Source organism: Bufo bufo, chromosome 4, assembly GCF_905171765.1.
Source record: "Bufo bufo chromosome 4, aBufBuf1.1, whole genome shotgun sequence".
In the NCBI taxonomy this organism is placed as follows: domain Eukaryota; kingdom Metazoa; phylum Chordata; class Amphibia; order Anura; family Bufonidae; genus Bufo; species Bufo bufo.
In genome coordinates, this window is record NC_053392.1 from 11,160,264 (window position 1) to 11,180,135 (window position 19,872).

At 51.1% G+C, this 19,872-nt stretch overlaps 3 protein-coding genes across 9 annotated transcripts in view; 2 read left to right on the forward strand and 1 right to left on the reverse strand.

Annotated features, from left to right (window-relative positions):
• The window catches only part of LOC120998305 (gastrula zinc finger protein XlCGF26.1-like), a 4,064,644-nt gene that overhangs the window by 3,678,605 nt on the left and 366,167 nt on the right, over positions 1-19,872 (reverse strand). The gene's annotated exons all lie outside the window — the stretch shown is intronic.
• The window catches only part of LOC120998356 (zinc finger protein 420-like), an 870,654-nt gene that overhangs the window by 639,060 nt on the left and 211,722 nt on the right, over positions 1-19,872 (forward strand). The window lies entirely within an intron of this gene.
• The window catches only part of LOC120998306 (oocyte zinc finger protein XlCOF7.1-like), a 1,981,422-nt gene that overhangs the window by 227,792 nt on the left and 1,733,758 nt on the right, over positions 1-19,872 (forward strand). The gene's annotated exons all lie outside the window — the stretch shown is intronic.

A 19,872-nucleotide genomic window follows, 5' to 3' on the forward strand; every position in this document is an offset into this window, starting at 1 on the left:
GAAGGACCTGGGATGACGTCACTGTCATGTGATCAGTGCAGGGGGCGGAGCTCAGCAGTGGAGAGAAGTGGTAGAGAAGGACCTGGGATGATGTCACCGTCATGTGACCAGGAGGGGCGGAGCTCAGCAGTGGTAGAGAAGATGTAGTGGTGAAAGACCTGTGATGATGTCACTGTCATGTGATAAGGAGGGGCGGAGCTCAGCAGTGGAGAGAAGTGGTAGAGAAGGACCTGGGATGATGTCACTGTCATGTGATCAGTGCAGGGGGCGGAGCTCAGCAGTGGAGAGAAGTAGTAAAGAAGGACCTGGGATGATGTCACCGTCATGTGACCAGTGCAGGAGGCGGGGCTCAGCAGTGGTAGAGAAGATGTAGTGGTGAAAGACCTGTGATGATGTCATGCAACGTGAGCGGTTGGAGCTTTGTATATAGCCACAGTAGCGTGGTGCCGGTTAGCTAGATAATCCGTGTGATCTTAAAGGGTTTCTATCACTTGGTATGCCATAATTAGCTGTCAGACACTAGCGATCCGCTAGTGTCTGCTCTGGCCAACCATCCTAATATAAGAGCTTTTTGGGGCAGCCGTTTTGCTAAAAAAATAACTTTAATAAATATGCTAATGAGCCTCTAGGTGCTATGTGGGCGTCATTAGCACCTAGAGGCTCCGTCTACCTTCATACACAGCCGCCGCCCAGCGCGTCCCTCCAGCCCACCCATCTCCTGCTGAATGCGATCCTCCGTGTGACGCAACGGACGAATTCTCGCGCATGCGCCGTGCGCGGCTGTATTCGGCGCATGCGCAGAGAATGTCTGACCGCTTCCCTGCTCAGACATCTCCACTGCGCCTGTTCCTTGGAGCACTATGACGTCATCGGCGCAGGCGCAGTGGAGATGTCTGAGCAGGGAAGCGGTCAGACATTCTCTGCGCATGCGCCGAATACAGCCGCGCACGGCGCATGCGCGAGAATTCGTCCGTTGCGTCACACGGAGGATCGCATTCAGCAGGAGATGGGTGGGCTGGAGGGACGCGCTGGGCGGCGGCTGTGTATGAAGGTAGACGGAGCCTCTAGGTGCTAATGACGCCCACATAGCACCTAGAGGCTCATTAGCATATTTATTAAAGTTATTTTTTTAGCAAAACGGCTGCCCAAAAAGCTCTTATATTAGGATGGTTGGCCAGAGCAGACACTAGCGGATCGCTAGTGTCTGACAGCTAATTATGGCATACCAAGTGATAGAAACCCTTTAAACACTAAAAAAGACAGTAGTATTTCAGAGCACTGAGGCTCCTTCATCAATTAGATGACTATGAGAAAGGCACAACACTTAGGCTACTTTCACCCTAGCATTAAAGTTTTCCGGTATGGAGATCCGTCATAGGGGCTGAATACCGGGAAAAAACCCCATTCATTGTCAATGGGGACAAAACTGAAATGAAGGGAACATAATGCTCCAAAATGCATCCCGTTCCGTTCCGAGGACGTTCTTTCTCTGCCACAATAGAAAACAGATCTGTCCTCCAACTTTCAATGGAGTTCAAAATGAATCCGTTCAAACGGATGCAGGCGGTTGTATTATCTGTAAGGGAAGCGTTTTTGCTGAACCATGCCGGATCCAGCAAAAACACTAGTGTGAAAGTACGCTTACAATATGTAGATGCTGGGAGTTGTAGTCCTAACAACTTACCTCTGTGCAAGATTCCAACACTGCACCTGGCTAGATAGTCTATGTCTGGGCAAGAACGCTCAACTGTATGTATAATGGTGGACTGAGCTGTCTATATGATGGTGGACTGAGCTGTCTATATGACGGTGGACTGAGCTGTCTATATGATGGTGGACTGAGCTGTCTATATGATGGTGGACTGAGCTGTCTATGTGAAGGTGGACTGAGCTGTCTATGTGATGGTGGACTGAGCTGTCTATATGACGGTGGACTGAGCTGTCTATATGATGGTGGACTGAGCTGTCTATATGACGGTGGACTGAGCTGTCTATGTGATGGTGGACTGAGCTGTCTATGTGATGGTGGACTGAGCTGTCTATGTGAAGGTGGACTGAGCTGTCTATATGACGGTGGACTGAGCTGTCTATATGATGGTGGACTGAGCTGTCTATATGATGGTGGACTGAGCTGTCTATGTGACGGTGGACTGAGCTGTCTATATGATGGTGGACTGAGCTGTCTATGTGAAGGTGGACTGAGCTGTCTATATGATGGTGGACTGAGCTGTCTATGTGAAGGAGGACTGAGCTGTGTATATGATGGTGGACTGAGCTGTCTATATGATGGTGGACTGAGCTGTCTATATGATGGTGGACTGAGCTGTCTATATGATGGTGGACTGAGCTGTCTATATGATGGTGGACTGAGCTGTCTATGTGAAGGTGGACTGAGCTGTCTATGTGACGGTGGACTGAGCTGTCTATGTGATGGTGGACTGAGCTGTCTATGTGAAGGTGGACTGAGCTGTCTATATGATGGTGGACTGAGCTGTCTATGTGAAGGAAGACTGAGCTGTCTATGTGAAGGTGGACTGAGCTGTCTATGTGAAGGTGGACTGAGCTGTCTATGTGATGGTGGACTGAGCTGTCTATGTGATGGTGGACTGAGCTGTCTATGTGACGGTGGACTGAGCTGTCTATATGATGGTGGACTGAGCTGTCTATGTGACGGTGGACTTAGCTGTCTATATGATGGTGGACTGAGCTGTCTATGTGATGGTGGACTGAGCTGTCTATATGACGGTGGACTGAGCTGTCTATATGATGGTGGACTGAGCTGTCTATATGATGGTGGACTGAGCTGTCTATATGATGGTGGACTGAGCTGTCTATATGATGGTGGACTGAGCTGTCTATATGATGGTGGACTGAGCTGTCTATGTGAAGGTGGACTGAGCTGTCTATGTGATGGTGGACTGAGCTGTCTATATGACGGTGGACTGAGCTGTCTATATGATGGTGGACTAAGCTGTCTATATGACGGTGGACTGAGCTGTCTATGTGATGGTGGACTGAGCTGTCTATGTGATGGTGGACTGAGCTGTCTATGTGAAGGTGGACTGAGCTGTCTATATGACGGTGGACTGAGCTGTCTATATGATGGTGGACTGAGCTGTCTATATGATGGTGGACTGAGCTGTCTATGTGACGGTGGACTGAGCTGTCTATATGATGGTGGACTGAGCTGTCTATGTGAAGGTGGACTGAGCTGTCTATATGATGGTGGACTGAGCTGTCTATGTGAAGGAGGACTGAGCTGTGTATATGATGGTGGACTGAGCTGTCTATATGATGGTGGACTGAGCTGTCTATATGATGGTGGACTGAGCTGTCTATGTGACGGTGGACTTAGCTGTCTATATGATGGTGGACTGAGCTGTCTATGTGATGGTGGACTGAGCTGTCTATATGATGGTGGACTGAGCTGTCTATGTGAAGGTGGACTGAGCTGTCTATGTGATGGTGGACTGAGCTGTCTATATGATGGTGGACTGAGCTGTCTATGTGATGGTGGACTGAGCTGTCTATGTGAAGGAAGACTGAGCTGTCTATGTGAAGATGGACTGAGCTGTCTATGTGATGGTGGACTGAGCTGTCTATATGATGGTGGACTGAGCTGTCTATGTGATGGTGGACTGAGCTGTCTATATGATGGTGGACTGAGCTGTCTATGTGATGGTGGACTGAGCTGTCTATGTGATGGTGGACTGAGCTGTCTATATGATGGTGGACTGAGCTCTCTATGTGAAGGTGGACTGAGCTGTCTATATGATGGTGGACTGAGCTGTCTATGTGATGGTGGACTGAGCTGTCTATATGATGGTGGACTGAGCTGTCTATATGATGGTGGACTGAGCTGTCTATGTGAAGGAAGACTGAGCTGTCTATGTGAAGGTGGACTGAGCTGTCTATATGATGGTGGACTGAGCTGTCTATATGATGGTGGACTGAGCTGTCTATATGACGGTGGACTGAGCTGTCTATGTGAAGGTGGACTGAGCTGTCTATGTGAAGGTGGACTGAGCTGTCTATGTGAAGGTGGACTGAGCTGTCTATGTGAAGGAAGACTGAGCTGTCTATGTGAAGGTGGACTGAGCTGTCTATGTGAAGGTGGACTGAGCTGTCTATGTGAAGGAAGACTGAGCTGTCTATGTGAAGGTGGACTGAGCTGTCTATGTGAAGGTGGACTGAGCTGTCTATATGAAGGTGGACTGAGCTCTCTATGTGATGGTGGACTGAGCTGTCTATGTGATGGTGGACTGAGCTGTCTATATGACGGTGGAATGAGCTGTCTATGTGATGGTGGACTGAGCTGTCTATGTGAAGGTGGACTGAGCTGTCTATGTGATGGTGGACTGAGCTGTCTATATGACGGTGGACTGAGCTGTCTATGTGATGGTGGACTGAGCTGTCTATATGATGGTGGACTGAGCTGTCTATGTGATGGTGGACTGAGCTGTCTATATGATGGTGGACTGAGCTGTCTATGTGAAGGAAGACTGAGCTGTCTATGTGATGGTGGACTGAGCTGTCTATGTGAAGGTGGACTGAGCTGTCTATGTGAAGGTGGACTGAGCTGTCTATGTGAAGGAAGACTGAGCTGTCTATATGATGGTGGACTGAGCTGTCTATGTGATGGTGGACTGAGCTGTCTATATGACGGTGGACTGAGCTGTCTATGTGATGGTGGACTGAGCTGTCTATATGATGGTGGACTGAGCTGTCTATGTGATGGTGGACTGAGCTGTCTATATGATGGTGGACTGAGCTGTCTATGTGAAGGAAGACTGAGCTGTCTATGTGATGGTGGACTGAGCTGTCTATGTGAAGGTGGACTGAGCTGTCTATGTGAAGGTGGACTGAGCTGTCTATGTGAAGGAAGACTGAGCTGTCTATATGATGGTGGACTGAGCTGTCTATATGATGGTGGACTGAGCTGTCTATATGATGGTGGACTGAGCTGTCTATGTGAAGGTGGACTGAGCTGTCTATATGATGGTGGACTGAGCTGTCTATGTGATGGTGGACTGAGCTGTCTATATGATGGTGGACTGAGCTGTCTATATGATGGTGGACTGAGCTGTCTATATGATGGTGGACTGAGCTGTCTATATGATGGTGGACTGAGCTGTCTATGTGATGGTGGACTGAGCTGTCTATGTGATGGTGGACTGAGCTGTCTATATGATGGTGGACTGAGCTGTCTATATGATGGTGGACTGAGCTGTCTATATGATGGTGGACTGAGCTGTCTATATGATGGTGGACTGAGCTGTCTATATGATGGTGGACTGAGCTGTCTATATGATGGTGGACTGAGCTGTCTATGTGAAGGTGGACTGAGCTGTCTATGTGATGGTGGACTGAGCTGTCTATGTGATGGTGGACTGAGCTGTCTATGTGATGGTGGACTGAGCTGTCTATGTGATGGTGGACTGAGCTGTCTATGTGAAGGTGGACTGAGCTGTCTATGTGAAGGTGGACTGAGCTGTCTATGTGAAGGTGGACTGAGCTGTCTATGTGAAGGAAGACTGAGCTGTCTATATGATGGTGGACTGAGCTGTCTATATGATGGTGGACTGAGCTGTCTATATGATGGTGGACTGAGCTGTCTATGTGATGGTGGACTGAGCTGTCTATGTGAAGGTGGACTGAGCTGTCTATGTGAAGGTGGACTGAGCTGTCTATATGATGGTGGACTGAGCTGTCTATATGATGGTGGACTGAGCTGTCTATATGATGGTGGACTGAGCTGTCTATATGATGGTGGACTGAGCTGTCTATGTGAAGGTGGACTGAGCTGTCTATGTGAAGGAAGACTGAGCTGTCTATATGATGGTGGACTGAGCTGTCTATATGATGGTGGACTGAGCTGTCTATGTGATGGTGGACTGAGCTGTCTATGTGAAGGTGGACTGAGCTGTCTATATGAAGGTGGACTGAGCTGTCTATGTGAAGGTGGACTGAGCTGTCTATATGAAGGTGGACTGAGCTCTCTATGTGATGGTGGACTGAGCTGTCTATGTGATGGTGGACTGAGCTGTCTATATGACGGTGGAATGAGCTGTCTATGTGATGGTGGACTGAGCTGTCTATGTGAAGGTGGACTGAGCTGTCTATGTGATGGTGGACTGAGCTGTCTATGTGACGGTGGACTGAGCTGTCTATATGATGGTGGACTGAGCTGTCTATGTGATGGTGGACTGAGCTGTCTATATGATGGTGGACTGAGCTGTCTATATGATGGTGGACTGAGCTGTCTATATGATGGTGGACTGAGCTGTCTATATGATGGTGGACTGAGCTGTCTATGTGATGGTGGACTGAGCTGTCTATGTGATGGTGGACTGGGCTGTCTATATGATGGTGGACTGAGCTGTCTATGTGATGGTGGACTGAGCTGTCTATATGATGGTGGACTGAGCTGTCTATGTGAAGGTGGACTGAGCTGTCTATATGATGGTGGACTGAGCTGTCTATATGATGGTGGACTGAGCTGTCTATATGATGGTGGACTGAGCTGTCTATATGATGGTGGACTGAGCTGTCTATGTGATGGTGGACTGAGCTGTCTATGTGAAGGTGGACTGAGCTGTCTATATGATGGTGGACTGGGCTGTCTATATGATGGTGGACTGAGCTGTCTATGTGAAGGAAGACTGAGCTGTCTATGTGACGGTGGACTGAGCTGTCTATATGACGGTGGACTGAGCTGTCTATGTGATGGTGGACTGAGCTGTCTATATGATGGTGGACTGAGCTGTCTATATGATGGTGGACTGAGCTGTCTATGTGATGGTGGACTGAGCTGTCTATGTGATGGTGGACTGAGCTGTCTATGTGATGGTGGACTGAGCTGTCTATGTGACGGTGGACTGAGCTGTCTATGTGAAGGTGGACTGAGCTGTCTATGTGATGGTGGACTGAGCTGTCTATGTGATGGTGGACTGAGCTGTCTATATGATGGTGGACTGAGCTGTCTATGTGATGGTGGACTGAGCTGTCTATATGATGGTGGACTGAGCTGTCTATGTGAAGGTGGACTGAGCTGTCTATGTGACGGTGGACTGAGCTGTCTATATGATGGTGGACTGAGCTGTCTATATGATGGTGGACTGAGCTGTCTATATGATGGTGGACTGAGCTGTCTATGTGAAGGTGGACTGAGCTGTCTATGTGATGGTGGACTGAGCTGTCTATATGATGGTGGACTGAGCTGTCTATATGATGGTGGACTGAGCTGTCTATGTGATGGTGGACTGAGCTGTCTATGTGACGGTGGACTGAGCTGTCTATGTGAAGGTGGACTGAGCTGTCTATGTGATGGTGGACTGAGCTGTCTATGTGATGGTGGACTGAGCTGTCTATATGATGGTGGACTGAGCTGTCTATGTGATGGTGGACTGAGCTGTCTATATGATGGTGGACTGAGCTGTCTATGTGAAGGTGGACTGAGCTGTCTATGTGACGGTGGACTGAGCTGTCTATATGATGGTGGACTGAGCTGTCTATATGATGGTGGACTGAGCTGTCTATATGATGGTGGACTGAGCTGTCTATGTGAAGGTGGACTGAGCTGTCTATGTGATGGTGGACTGAGCTGTCTATATGATGGTGGACTGAGCTGTCTATATGATGGTGGACTGAGCTGTCTATGTGATGGTGGACTGAGCTGTCTATGTGACGGTGGACTGAGCTGTCTATATGATGGTGGACTGAGCTGTCTATATGATGGTGGACTGAGCTGTCTATGTGATGGTGGACTGAGCTGTCTATGTGATGGTGGACTGAGCTGTCTATGTGATGGTGGACTGAGCTGTCTATATGATGGTGGACTGAGCTGTCTATGTGATGGTGGACTGAGCTGTCTATATGATGGTGGACTGAGCTGTCTATGTGATGGTGGACTGAGCTGTCTAGGGCGTCATTTCAGGGTGAGCCGAGTAAAGATTGGGGATTAGTAGTAAATGGTTCCCGCTGAGGAGAGAGCTTTGTACTTTATTCCACACTTCTATCTGTTACTAATTCAGTTCCACATGGCAGAAAAACTCTAGATGTTGATGGCAAGGACTGTATCAGGTTTCCTGGCTATGGTTTTGCCATGACCAGTGGTGCTCCACATGTACCTGAGGTGTTGGGAGTCTGTGGGAGTCAGTGGCGTAACTATCAGGGAAGCAGGGGAAGCAGCTGCTTCGGGGCCCGAGCTCAGAAGGGGCCCGGGAGCAGTCACTGTACTTCGTCACCCCGGGCCCCTGTCAGAGCAGCTGACTTCTCCTGCACTTGCACCTCTGACCTGACATCAGGGACATCGCTCCGCCTCTCCCCTCCTCATTTCTTATGATGGACACTGACCAGCAACAGGATGGCCCGATGTGGGCGGAGCTATAATAGCCCCGCCCCCTTTTCTACCCGCGATTCCTGCAGCTTGAACCTTCCATGCTGCCCAGCATGCTGAACATCAGTTGCATTGCCACAACTGCACCAGTGATGTGAGTGTCAGGGGAACTGGGGTTATATTCAGCTTTCCCAGTCTGTGCACATGTGACCTGCCGTACAGTAGGAAAGCTGGGTGAATTATATAATGAAATGTCATCCAGCTTCCCTGCTATCCTGCATGGCACAAGTGCAAAGGCATTAGAGTATGGGGGAGAGGTACAGCAGGAAAGCTGGGTGTCTATATATGTGTATTGTATATGTGTGCGCCCCTGTATGTGGTGACTGTGTGTATGAGTGCACCCCTGTATGTGAAGAGTATGTGTATGAGTGCGTCCATGTATATGTGGAGAGTGCGTGTATGAGTGCGTCCATGTATGTGGAGAGTGTGTGTACGAGTGCGTGCGTCCATGTATATGTGGAGAGTGCGTGTATAAGTGCGTCCATGTATATGTGGAGAGTGTGTGTATGAGTGCGTCCATGTATATGTGGAGAGTGCGTGTATGAGTGCGTCCATGTATATGTGGAGAGTGCGTGTATGAGTGCGTCCATGTATATGTGGAGAGTGCGTGTATGAGTGCGTCCATGTATGTGGAGAGTGTGTGTATGAGTGCGTCCATGTATGTGGAGAGTGCGTGTATGAGTGCGTCCATGTATATGTGGAGAGTGCGTGTATGAGTGCGTCCATGTATATGTGGAGAGTGCGTGTATGAGTGCGTCCATGTATATGTGGAGAGTGCGTGTATGAGTGCGTCCATGTATGTGGAGAGTGCGTGTATGACTGCGTCCATATATGTGGAGAGTGCGTGTATGAGTGCGTCCATGTATATGTGGAGAGTGTGTGTATGAGTGCGTCCATGTATGTGGAGAGTGCGTGTATGACTGCGTCCATGTATGTGGAGAGTGCGTGTATGAGTGCGTCCATGTATATGTGGAGAGTGCGTGTATGAGTGCGTCCATGTATATGTGGAGAGTGCGTGTATAAGTGCGTCCATGTATATGTGGAGAGTGTGTGTATGAGTGCGTCCATGTATATGTGGAGAGTGCGTGTATGAGTGCGTCCATGTATATGTGGAGAGTGCGTGTATGAGTGCGTCCATGTATGTGGAGAGTGTGTGTATGAGTGCGTCCATGTATGTGGAGAGTGCGTGTATGAGTGCGTCCATGTATATGTGGAGAGTGCGTGTATGAGTGCGTCCATGTATGTGGAGAGTGCGTGTATGACTGCGTCCATATATGTGGAGAGTGCGTGTATGAGTGCGTCCATGTATATGTGGAGAGTGTGTGTATGAGTGCGTCCATGTATGTGGAGAGTGCGTGTATGACTGCGTCCATGTATGTGGAGAGTGCGTCCATATATGTGGAGAGTGCGTGTATGAGTGCGTCCATGTATATGTGGAGAGTGCGTGTATGAGTGCGTCCATGTATATGTGGAGAGTGTGTGTATGAGTGCGTCCATGTATATGTGGAGAGTGTGTGTATGAGTGCGTCCATGTATGTGGAGAGTGCGTGTATGAGTGCGCCCCTGTATGTGGAGAGTGTGTGTATGAGTGCGCCCCTGTATGTGAAGAGTGTGTGTATGAGTGCGTCCATGTATGTGGAGAGTGCGTGTATGACTGCGTCCATGTATGTGGAGAGTGCGTGTATGACTGCGTCCATGTATGTGGAGAGTGCGTGTATGACTGCGTCCATGTATGTGGAGAGTGCGTGTATGACTGCGTCCATGTATGTGGAGAGTGCATCCATGTATGTGGAGAGTGCGTGTATGAGTGCGTCCATGTATGTGGAGAGTGCGTGTATGACTGCGTCCATGTATGTGGAGAGTGCGTGTATGACTGCGTCCATGTATGTGGAGAGTGCGTGTATGACTGCGTCCATGTATGTGGAGAGTGCGTGTATGACTGCGTCCATGTATGTGGAGAGTGCGTGTATGACTGCGTCCATGTATGTGAAGAGTGTGTGTATGACTGCGTCCATGTATGTGAAGAGTGCGTGTATGAGTGCGTCCATGTATGTGGAGAGTGTGTGTACGAGTGCGTCCATGTATATGTGGAGAGTGCGTGTATGACTGCGTCCATGTATGTGGAGAGTGCGTGTATGACTGCGTCCATGTATGTGGAGAGTGCGTGTATGAGTGCCTCCATGTATGTGGAGAGTGCGTGTATGACTGCGTCCATGTATGTGGAGAGTGCATCCATGTATGTGGAGAGTGCGTGTATGAGTGCGTCCATGTATGTGGAGAGTGCGTGTATGACTGCGTCCATGTATGTGGAGAGTGCGTGTATGACTGCGTCCATGTATGTGGAGAGTGCGTGTATGACTGCGTCCATGTATGTGGAGAGTGCGTGTATGACTGCGTCCATGTATGTGGAGAGTGCGTGTATGACTGCGTCCATGTATGTGGAGAGTGCGTGTATGACTGCGTCCATGTATGTGGAGAGTGCGTGTATGACTGCGTCCATGTATGTGGAGAGTGTGTCTATCACTGCGTCCATGTATGTGGAGAGTGCGTGTATGACTGCGTCCATGTCCGTGGAGAGTGCGTGTATGAGTGCGTCCATGTATGTGGAGAGTGCGTGTATGACTGCGTCCATGTCCGTGGAGAGTGTGTGTATGACTGCGTCCATGTATGTGGAGAGTGCGTGTATGACTGCGTCCATGTATGTGGAGAGTGTGTGTATGACTGCGTCCATGGCTGCAGTATGAAAGGTAAAGAGGATAAAATACTTGTGGATATGTAGAGGTAAATCAGACAGGGGTTGAGTTGAATATAAACTCCGTCAGCAACTGGAAATGATAAAAAACAAAGCTGTGCTAAAAAAGGACAGTAAATAAAAAGTCACAAAATAGCCATATAAGAGGGGTTTACACAGGAGGAGGCGGTTTGTGAAGAAGTGTGTAAGTGTGTGGGGGGGGGGGGGCCCCGTACAAAAATTTGCTGTGGGGCCCAGTCAGTTCTAGTTACGCCTCTGGTGGGAGTGATGTCACTCAGATACACAGTGTTTATGGGAGAGGCTTAACTGTGATGAGAGGGTGAAGCGCTTCCCCTGACCTAGCTGGCTGTGTTGTGCCGGAAGCCAGGAGCGAGGGTAAGCCTAGTAGTGGGCGTACCCTAAAGGGAGTGTTTGAGAACAGGGGGGGTGGGTGGGTGTGAACAGAAGCGCCCTGAGGAGCTGGGGGCTGGAGCTTAAGAAGGTAATATGCCCCTCCCACAAATTCAGGCTGACTTTTCAGCCTTCCACTTATGGGAGAGGCTTAACTGTGATGAGAGGGTGAAGCGCTTCCCCTAACCTAGCTGGCTGTGTTGTGCCGGAAGCCAGGAGCGAGGGTAAGCCTAGTAGTGGGCAAAAATAAACGAGGAGAGCAGAGAAGTGACCAAAAGCCTTTAATACCACCCAGAGAGCAAGATTACAAAATGCCAGGGAAATCTCAACATGCGGGTTCGGGATGTATCTCGTGAAGCAAGAAGAGCGCCACCAACCCATGCATTTAATCACGTGCGCCGGGACCCCGTTTTGATGCTGAGGACGCGGCTCCGGTTCGGAGCGAGTGTCCTGTGAAGGCCAGCGGGTTATAACCGAGACCTGAGGCCAGCGATCTGATGTGGGACACAAACTAGATTGACGACAGGGGGGCCCCCCCCATGCCAGGGAAGCAGCGAGGCCTCTGGGAAGGCATCTTGCAACAGGGCCAGCAATTGACAGGGACCATGACTGGCCACCAATCGTTGGAGGTTTTAAAACCTGGCCTCGGAGGGAGGTCCATGCTGATTGGCCTTCGTGTAAGGGAGCCAGAGGATGAAATGGACACGGGCCCAGGACAACTGTCGCGCCTGCGACCCCTGACGTTTAGGGGAGGTGCTGGTGAACTCACCTGGCCTGAGGAACCCGTAAAACCCGAGATACATGGCTGCCTTAATGATCAACTAGGAGAGTGGCCAAAAAGGAAATCCATCCAGCGCGGACGAGAGTCGCCTGAACATCTCGCCGGAGACAGGCTGCCCACGGGCGGGAGGGACGTCCCCGCACTTCTGGATCCCCCTAAGGGCAGCTTTTACCGGCTGCACTGAAGAAATGGAAACCTCCATTTGGGTTATGAAGCATTGCGCAGTGCTGTCCCCCCGCTAGGTACAGCTTGATGGTGTTGAATGACAGCCTGAGATTGCGGTGACAGTGGCCTATAAACGCCAGGGAGTAGGAGATATCGTCCAAGCCACCACGGGTGGGACCTGGCGAAACCTTCGTAAACCCTGACACCGGCTTGGTAGTTCCTGATGGTGTAGGGGGAGAGGGAGAGCTGAACCAGGTTCCTGGCGTGAGCAATGAGGGATATGAGATCAGAACGTAGTACGACTGGTGCCTACGAGAAGGTTTGAGTCGGTCTGGGCAACGTACCTGGCTTAGGGGTTACTACCTGTATCGATGTGTTGGGTCACCTGACCTTGATCCAAATGTCGCATGAGTGAATGATCAGGACACGTTCCTGAGAGGGCAAATCCTAAGGTTCGGAAGGAAAAAGAGAACATAACTGAGGAGGGTGACGGGACTGGGTGATCCAGGAGACAGAAGAAGGTGCGTGCCTGTGCGATCCAGGAGACAGAAGAAGGTGCGTGCCTGTGCGATCCAGGAGGCAGAGGTAGGAATGAGCCTGGCGGTCCAAGAGGCAGAGGTAGGATGGAGCCTGGGCGATCCAGGAGGCAGAAGAAGGTGCGTGCCTGGGCGATCCAGGAGGCAGAAGAAGGTGCGTGCCTGGGCGATCCAGGAGGCAGAAGAAGGTGCGTGCCTGGGCGATCCAGGAGGCAGAAGAAGGTGCGTGCCTGGGCGATCCAGGAGGCAGAAGAAGGTGCGTGCCTGGGCGATCCAGGAGGCAGAAGAAGGTGCATGCCTGGGCGATCCAGGAGGCAGAAGAAGGTGCGTGCCTGGGCGATCCAGGAGGCAGAAGAAGGTGCGTGCCTGGGCGATCCAGGAGGCAGAAGAAGGTGCATGCCTGGGCGATCCAGGAGGCAGAAGAAGGTGCGTGCCTGGGCGATCCAGGAGGCAGAAGAAGGTGCGTGCCTGGGCGATCCAGGAGGCAGAAGAAGGTGCGTGCCTGGGCGATCCAGGAGGCAGAAGAAGGTGCGTGCCTGGGCGATCCAGGAGGCAGAAGAAGGTGCGTGCCTGGGCGATCCAGGAGGCAGAGGTAGGTATGAGCCTGGACGAACCAGTAGACGAGACAGCAGCAGGACATAACGTGAAGTACCTACCTATAACACATGGCACTGTTGCCACCATAGAATAGATGACTGCAATGAGCATTTAGTGACCGCTGAATGGGTATGGCGGGCAATGACGACCTGGCCTACTCGTGGTGAACCCCCGGTTTCTTTGAACACCGTGCTGAAACTAGGTTCCTTCCACCCAGCAGGGGCCCCGGGGCCCTCCCCCTAAATGAGGAACCGAGGATGACTTGCCTTCCTCCTGCTACGGCACGGCAGGAGTGCGTATGAAATGGCTGGTGATTGGAACCTACCGATTTCACTGTATATATATAAAAAAAAATATTTTTTTTTTAGAGGTAGGTATGAGCCTGGGTGAACCAGGAGACAGAGGCAGGTATGAGCCTGGGCGAACCAGGAGACAGGGGCAGGTATGAGCCTGGGCGAACCAGGAGACAGGGGCAGGTATGAGCCTGGGCGAACCAGGAGATCGGGCCGGTATGAGCCTGGGCGAACCAGGAGATCGAGCCGGTATGAGCCTGGGCGAACCAGGAGACAGGGGCAGGTATGAGCCTGGGCGAACCAGGAGACAGGGGCAGGTATGAGCCTGGGCGAACCAGGAGACAGGGGCAGGTATGAGCCTGGGCGAACCAGGAGACAGAGGCAGGTATGAGCCTGGGCGAGCCAGGAGACAGGGGCAGGTATGAGCCTGGGCGAACCAGGAGACAGGGGCAGGTATGAGCCTGGGCGAACCAGGAGACAGGGGCAGGTATGAGCCTGGGCGAACCAGGAGACAGGGGCAGGTATGAGCCTGGGCGAACCAGGAGACAGAGGCAGGTATGAGCCTGGGCGAACCAGGAGACAGGGGCAAGTATGAGCCTGGGCGAACCAGGAGACAGGGGCAGGTATGAGCCTGGGCGAACCAGGAGACAGGGGCAGGTATGAGCCTGGGCGAACCAGGAGACAGGGGCAGGTATGAGCCTGGGCGAACCAGGAGACAGAGGCAGGTATGAGCCTGGGCGAACCAGGAGACCGGGGCAGGTATGAGCCTGGGCGAACCAGGAGACAGGGGCAGGTATGAGTCTGGGCGAACCAGGAGACAGGGGCAGGTATGAGTCTGGGCGAACCAGTAGACAGGGGCAGGTATGAGTCTGGGCGAACCAGTAGACAGGGGCAGGTATGAGCCTGGGCGAACCAGGAGACAGAGGCAGGTATGAGCCTGGGCGAACCAGGAGACAGGGGCAGGTATGAGCCTGGGCGAACCAGGAGACAGGGGCAGGTATGAGCCTGGGCGAACCAGGAGACGGGCAGGTATGAGCCTGGGCGAACCAGGAGACAGGGGCAGGTATGAGCCTGGGCGAACCAGGAGACAGGGGCAGGTATGAGCCTGGGCGAACCAGGAGACAGGGGCAGGTATGAGCCTGGGCGAACCAGGAGACAGAGGCAGGTATGAGCCTGGGCGAACCAGGAGACAGGGGCAGGTATGAGCCTGGGCGAACCAGGAGACAGGGGCAGGTATGAGCCTGGGCGAACCAGGAGACAGGGGCAGGTATGAGCCTGGGCAAACCAGGAGACAGGGGCCGGTATGAGCCTGGGCGAACCAGGAGACAGAGGCAGGTATGAGCCTGGGCGAACCAGGAGACAGGGGCAAGTATGAGCCTGGGCGAACCAGGAGACAGGGGCAGGTATGAGCCTGGGCGAACCAGGAGACAGGGGCAGGTATGAGCCTGGGCGAACCAGGAGACAGGGGCAGGTATGAGCCTGGGCGGACCAGGAGATAGAGGTAGGCATGAGCCTGGGCGATCCAGCGGAAAACAGCGGTACGTGAATAAAAGCACATACACATACCGCATGGTCCTGCCGCCCCTACAAATCGGTACAGGTAACGGCAGGCAAATGATCAGTGACCGCGTATGGAGTTTGGTCCAAAGCTGCGAGTTTCCAACCCGGTGGGTCGAGCTTATGGCAATTGGACTTTCTAACAATCTGCTGCGTCCGTGCGTATGAAAGAGGACCGATTTAATTGTATGTATCTATTTATTTTTATTTTTTTTGTATATATATATATACATATATATATATATATTATATTTAATTAATTTATTTATTTTTTTTTTATTATTTTAATTTTTTTTTTTTTTAACTGTTTATGAGCATGGCCGTCGTTGCCCAGGGGCTAGATACCCCTGCTTGCCGCGTGTGGCCTGTTTCGACGGGGGTGCCGGTCTGGGGGCCCTAGACCTAATAGTGAGGCCAGAACCAGGCTGTAATGGAAGAAGGGACCCAGAGGGGACAGGAATGGCCCAGGTAGGAGCCAAGGCACCGGAGCCGTCATGGCATGAATCGGCCGGGCCTGAATGGCGACCCCGGCGTGCGCTCCAGCCTGGAACGCACGCCGAAACCGCGACCAGGCCTAGGCCCGGCCGAGGGACTCCGGCATGCGCTCCACGCTGGAACGCACGCCGACCACGTGACCCGGCCCATGCCCGGCGGCGGACTTCCGGCGTGCGCTCCACCCTGGAACGCACGCCGAACATGTGACCCAGCCCAGGCCCGACGGAGGCACTCCGGCGTGCGCTCCAAGCTGGAACGCACGCCGCATACGTGACCAGGCCCAGGCCTGGCCGAGGGACTCCGGCGTGCGCTCCACGCCGGAACGCACGCCAACCAGGCACAACACATCCCATCTGGCAGCTGAGGGACGATTTAAACACAGGTTTTGTCATGTTTCTGGGAGGGGGTGAACTGAGGGACGAGCCGTGTGTGGGTAGCGGGGACCGGGTCTGAGAGCCGATATCGGCGTGCGTTCCACGCTGGAACGCACGCCGAACCTGCGATCGGAAGCCTGGAACATGGGGGCCCAGGACGGAGGGCTCCTGTGGAGGGGTAATAGCCTGCGGGGACAGCGCTTACCTGACCTTAAGCCGCCTGATCTCGAAGAGACTGTCGGGACTAGAGTGAATTCCGGCGTGCGCTCCACGCTGGACCGCACGTCGACCTCGTGACCGGAAGCCGGAGCCTGTGCCGCTGCTCGGGGAGCCCAGTGTAGGGAACAAGGACTGCCCGCATACGATACCTTCCCTGGGGCGAAACCTGCGACGTACAAGGCGGCAGCAGCTGTGGAACCAGCGGGCGTCTTCCTATTCAGCGTGTGAACAGAAGCGCCCTGAGGAGCTGGGGGCTGGAGCTTAAAAAGGTAATATGCCCCTCCCACAAATTCAGGCTGACTTTTTAGCCTTCCACTCATCCTAAATATTTGAAGAACTAAATGTTTTTCTTCCTCGGGGATGAATCGGTCCAAATTCAGAAGCTACATCTCTGCCCTTCAGCATCCAGACTTCTTAAACCCTTTTCACTCCCTCCTTTGACCCTAAGGTGTCTATCACAGTTCTATGAAATGATCTTCCTTCAACACCACTTTGTGTTCACTCTCATCCTTTAGTCCACTAACAGAAGACTCTCCTGGCTTCGGTCTTCTTCCCACCTACTACCGCACTAGTGACCCTATTCCCTCACCTCTTGTCCAGTATCTCTCCTCGACTCCTCTCTTCTTCTCATCCTACTACCTGTACTAGTGACCCTATTCCCTCACCCCTCCTCTAGTCTGTCTCCCCAACTCCCCTCTTTCTTGCCCTGCTTCCTACACTAGTGACCCTTTTCCCTCACCCCTCGTACATTCTCTCTCCCCAACTCCTCTCTTCTTTTCACCCTACTACCTGCACTAGTGACCCTATTTACTTAAACCTCCTCCAGTCTCTCTCCCTGATTCCTCTCTTCTTCTCACCCTACTACCTGCACTAGGGACCCTATTCCCTCATCCCTCCGCCAGTCTCTCTCTCTGACTCCTCTCCTCTTCTCACCCTACTACCTACACTAGTGACCCTATTCCCTCATCCCTCCGCCAGTCTCTCTCTCTGCCTCCTCTCTTTTTCTCACCCTACTACCTGCACTAGTGACCCTATTCCTTCACCCCTTGTCACGATCAGTGTGGGGGAAAAACTCCACACTAAACACAGGAGGGAAGGGGAACAGTAACTGGGCCTGGAAACTAGGGAAGGAACAGGTCACCTCCTAAACAACCCTAATCCAGGCCCTAACTACCTATCAATATGAATAGAACTTGAAGATAGGAATATTCATATGCTGGATACCTAGCCCCTTATATCCCTAAAAGGCCCTGGAATGAGGTTAGGACCAGATACAACCCATTCCTCCCAAGATGGACGAATGGAAGTCTCTGCCTCACCCCCAGATACAAACAACAGGGAATATAACAAACACAAAACAATAAGAAAAGACAAGACTTATCTGAAAGTAGAAAACGGGCAACTCCAGAAGCACCACAGAGTACAACCGACCAGCTAGAAGTCAGGAAGAAAATCTATAAACCGCACCTCCAAGAGTGAGAAGCGGCTACTTATGGGAAAAGTAAATCACCAACAAGCAACACCTGAAGCAAGGGGCATTTACTAAAACACAGACACAATAAGATCCACAGTGAACTTGTCAATTTAACCTACGAGTTGCCAGTCTCTCCGATCTCCTGGTACCTGCCACGGGAACGTCCATGACAGTACCCCCCCCCCCCCTTCTACGGGTGACCTCCGGGCACCCAGGACCGACCTTATCCGGGTGAGATCTATGAAAAGCATTTACTAAACGCTTGGCATTAACGTCGGATGCCGGCACCCACATCCTCTCCTCCAGTCCATAACCTTTCCAGTGGCCAAGATATTGAAGGGATCCACGGAGAACTCGAGAGTCAACTATTTTCGCAATCTCGAAGGAAGATGGCTGTAAAGGTTCCACATATTTTTTCAACAAAGACCTATGGAACACCTATGGAACACCTATGGAACAAATTATGAATTTTCAGGGCCTGAGGAAGCTCAAGACGAAAAGCTACAGGATTAATAATTTTTTTAATAGTATCTTTTTATTAACTTTAGCAAAAAGCATTACAAACACTTCAAATACAGACAATCGACAAATAAGTCCAGTACATTAAATTACATGGGATCAGTCACAGCAGCTCCTTTTAGCCCTTACTCAGGTCAGAAGCGGATATCAATTTTAATAGTATGAATAGTACCCAATAGATTATGTCTCAGAATGGTAAAAAGTACTGCACACACACACACATTCATACACACCTTCATCGGTCAGAAGCAAACACTGCTGTCTCCTATGATATCAGAGTTTGGGCTCCAATCCAAGGATCCCATATCTTCATGAAACGGTCAGGGGTCCCTCTTCACTCATATACAAACTTATTTAATTCAAGGTCGGTATTGACTAGATGTATCCATTGTTGCACAGTAGGACTCTTAGGGGGTTTCCAATTTAGGAGGATAGTTTTCCTGGCATAGAACAAGAGTATTCTGTATAGTTTCCTGCCAAATTTGGTGGGAACAACCTCGTTGGCTATCCCCAACAGACTCGTCAGCTCAGTACAGACATTAGGAAAGCCTAGTTTATCATTAATATAAGTATGAATCTCCTCCCAGAAGCCATAAATGACCGGACATTGCCAAACCATGTGTATTAGGCAGCCGTTTTCATGTCCACATCTCGTGCATTGAGGGTCTGGTAATTTACCCATTTCAAATAATCTCTCAGGGGTATAATATATCCTGTGAAGCCACTTAACTTGAATCAATTGATCCCTAGCACTTACCACTGTGGATCTCCATATATGGCTAAATTCTTTAATATCCATATCTTCCAAACTTTCGACATCCCTTCTCCACCTGACAAATTAGTTATCAAGGGGAGAATCCTGTAACGCCATCAGCGATGCATAGAGAGCCGACACTGGTTTGACCAAAGGAACCCTCCTAACCACTGCTTCCACTGGGCCACACTCCAACTTTAAAGGTTGTCTGCCAAACTGAGCCTGACAGGCATGTCTAAGTTGAAAATATCTGTACAAACTATGTTGGGGCAGATTAAATTCCTGCTTCAAACTGTTAAAGGTTCTGAAGAGGCCCTTATCATACAGTTGGGTAAGGTAACGCATCCCTTTTTGGGGCCAGAATTCAAATTCCATTAACGAGAACAGCTCCGGTAGCACTCTGTTTTTCCACAATGGTAAATATGGCGACCAAGTAATACTATTCTCGCCAGAGTTGCGCATCTGACTCCATTTAACCCAAATCCTTACTGCAACCGCCATCGATTGGGTATAATGTACTGCAGAACCAGCCCCCCTCCTATATGCCAAGTTCGTTAGTGCTTCATAG